This window comes from Morone saxatilis, unplaced genomic scaffold (genome assembly GCF_004916995.1).
Source record: "Morone saxatilis isolate NCDOM2014 unplaced genomic scaffold, NCSU_SB_2.0 Contig24, whole genome shotgun sequence".
NCBI lineage: Eukaryota > Metazoa > Chordata > Actinopteri > Moronidae > Morone > Morone saxatilis.
In genome coordinates, this window is record NW_023339807.1 from 2,715,438 (window position 1) to 2,719,302 (window position 3,865).

Sequence of the window (3,865 nt, forward strand, 5' to 3'; positions counted from 1 at the left end):
AAAAAAAAAAAACACGCCCGATCTCGTCCGAATTTTCGGAAGCTGAGCAGCGGTCGCGGCCTGCGTTAGTACTTATGGGAAACCCTCGCTGGAATTACCAGGTGCTGGCAAGCTTCTTTCAGTGTTCTCTGAGCATACAGGCAGGAGGCTGGCTGCTTCTTCATTACACAGAACGTTGTTCAGATATTTTTTCCTTTTCAAGACAGTGCGATTCATTTTGATGTACTATTGCTTGTTATTGTTTTTGTTGGTTGTTGTTATCACTTGTCCACTGCAGGATAATTTCTAACTTTTTCATTCATCAGGACATGGTTTGGGAATTTTTTTCCTTTGCACAACCCTGTTAATGAATTTGATTTTGGACCTTGATTTTCGGGAGAGTTCAAGTCAGTAAGCAAATCAATACAGAACTAAGTTTTGCGTTTTCATGCAAATCGTAGGCGTACATTAAATAACTCTTGAATGGGACTTTAATCCGGACAGAAAAACGAACATGGTGTTAAAATAACAACGTCTTTAAAACGCGTACCATGTTGCAGGGGGTTGCCAGTTCTCGGCTTACGGGGCCATACCACCCTGAACAAGCAGGTGACAGGACGTGAGTGTGTGTACGCAAAGCGCCGGAGAGAGAGGAGAGAGAGAGAGAGAGAGAAACAAGAAAAGAGAGAGGAGTGTGTGGGAGTTCAGAGCGGCACACCGCGTGGTTGCTTTTGTTTGTTTAGTTTTTTTTTTTCCGATTCACACTATATGGTTGAGTTTTTCTCGGCTGCCACTTTTTATTTATTATTTTCCCCCAGCCAGTGTTCTCACTGTTGGGGAAGCAGTTAGTTTTTCTTCTTCATAAAACCGGTAATTAATAGTAATATAAACATATTGGGACGATATCATGGCAAAAACAGCGAGACTGGAAGGATTTTGGAGAAAAAGGATTACGCGGACTGGACAAAAGATACAACGGCCACTGACACGCGGACTGGCTTTTCGACTATGGCTCTGAACAACGGACTTATTCAAAAGTTGAATTGGAAAAGAAAGTGAAAAAGGAAAAGTGAGGCGAAGCTACTAAAGATGGCCGGAGAAAAAATACGGGCTAATTCGGAGTTGACGGCGTGTACATGCTGCAAGAACGGCAAATCGTCTGGCTTAAAAAGATGTTCTCCAAACAACAGCCGAGCTGATCGCGACAACGCGCGCCGCGCATTTCCGTTCTCGTCCCTTTCCTGTTATGCTTTCCCTCCGTCCATGGGCGAGGGAGGACACAGAGCGATGAGTTCACGATCGCGATCGGCATGACTCCTCGTTGTGTGGCGCAGGATTGCGCGGCTGGTGCAGTGATCGATGCCGACCAGACCCCGCCCTTCCGGCTGCTGAAAAACCGCGCGACGGTACGTCGTCTTGTGAACTAAGCTAGGCCAGCCGGATGAGCGGTAAGATAGCTAGGAAGGGCAGAGAGAGTAGCAAGAGAGGCTGAACATTAGAACGGGAGGGGCTGAAGCAGAGAAGAAGATCGCAGACGCGAGGGTTTGACGCCACTAGGACAAGCATAGCGGACAGCAAAGGAGACAAGGGACATACTGACGGCCCAGAGATAATGAGATAGGTGGGCCATTGCTGCGTCTCGTACCTTCGACTGAACTCTCCCGGCTGTACATCTCGGGATGGGAGGACGGTTCTGCGAGGAAAACTGCGCACGGACATGCTTCATCTGGGGAGTTTCAGCCGTCTCTGCTAAAGGTACATGTCTCCAAGAACGAGCAAAATCACAGGATTAGTGGCCCCGATTGGGATCTTTAAACCCATTGCGGATGGGACCACGCTTCCTATAACTTAGTAACATGATCTTAATAAACAGGTTCAATCTTTCTTCCATATTAACTTCGTGGACCAATGATTCTACTCTACAACTTGCCAATAACGGATTTTGGCTACACAACGCAATGTTTATAATAAATCATCTAGCATCTATCACTTAGTCCAGGGGTTCCCATCGTGGGGGTCAAGACCCCCACTAGGGGTCACCAAGGCTTCACAAGGGCTCGCAAGGCTACCTTGAATTCAAGGGGTGAAAGGAAACTTTAAAGATAAACACAGTAGGCCTATATCTCAGCATTTGTTCCTTTCTTTGAAGAAAACTAAATGCAATTGTTATTTTTAACATTTAGATTAAGACCTGAACAAAAGCTATATTCACAGAGCCTTCTGATAAACAGCCTCATGCTAATAGGACAATGGCCAAGCGTCAGGGTTAAGAAAACACTGAATCTGTCTATTCATTTGTATGATTGTTAAAAATAAAGAAAATACACAATTTAGATAGAGAATTGTATAAAAAGTTTGTAAAAATATCAGGAAAACGAAAACTCAATGTAATAATCTGTTAGAACTCCAAATATCTTGTTTTAAACAAACTTCCTGCAGTCATTGTCCTTCAGCTCATGACTCTATCTATCTTTACCTGCCGCCCTGAGGGCCAACTGCATGAACAGTGTCTGCACCGTGGAGCTCGATGGCAGGACTGTCACCAGAGTCATCTCCACTAACTGCTCTGAAGGCTCCGAGCTGACCAACCACTGGAGAGTGACCGACAACAGCGCTGGCGGGGAGGGTCTCATGTCGGTCCTCTGTAAGTTTAGCAGAAAGTCAGCAAGGTACGCAGTGACTCCCAGACAGAGGAAGAGGAAGGATACAGAGGAAGAGAGCAGCAGCAGCAGCAGCCGGTCTCCACCAGAGAAATGCTTGAGACTGGGATGGTCTTTTGCTCTGCTGCAGCTTTTGGTTCCTTGTGGATCTGGCAGGCTGGATTATTTTGACCCTTGAGAGCTGGTCTTTGCTCCATGCTGGGCTATACCAAGTGTGAAAGCCCCTTGAAAAACCAGAGGTCTGGACTCGAGACATAAATTTAATGACTTTAGATCTGACTTGACAAAATGAAGAAAGCACCAGTGACTCATGACTTAAGCCTTGACTGGAAAATACTTGAAACCTTCCACCAAGTTCAAAGATAAAAAAGTGTGGCACAAATCAATTAATTTACTTCACTGAATGAATGTACTGTCAACACCATTCATTCCCAGCAAGACAACACCTATGTCCCCAGATCCATGTTGTTTGAACCAATAGGACACCATCCAATTAGTTTGCAGGAGAGAACCACGAAAAACTAACGTTACGTTCCTGAGCGACAGTAGGAAGAAATGATACCAAATTTGGTTTAGTTCCTTCTGTTGTTATAATTACATTTGGTGACGAGTGCATTGTGACTTGTTAAACTCAGAGTTTGGGATTTAGCACTTGAGTGCAAAGACTTGAAACTTACTTGTGACTTTCAAAACAATGACTTGGCCCCACCTCTGGTAAATACTACAGTATGGAGCCATAATGACATATATATATTGATTTAATGTTACTATTAATGTCACCAGCCAGTCAAAACATGTGACAGTTAGCTGTAATGCAATCCAGTAACCAGGCAACATCAAAGATAAAATCAAAGGTAACAAAGCCATTGACAGTAATCACATTAAGCTAGAATATGTTTGGTTCTAGGTAAATGTATCTGTTTAAAGGGATGTAATGTAGGACACATTCTCTAACTGTCAACTCTTTAGATTTCCACATTTTAAGACTTTTTTTTTTACATCTTATCTTCAAAAACACAAAAGGGCAAGGACTTAAACACTCTTGGCTCAAGAGCGCCATCAAGTGGAGTTAAGGATACACTGAGAAACAGGTCACTCAAATCCGCCAAAGCCCATTTGTGGTTTGTCATTTTTAGTCCGTCCATAAAGATGTTCTACATCAATATATGAATGATGTATGTTTTTATGTGTTTATTATTAATGAATTGAATTTAATATAAGATGAG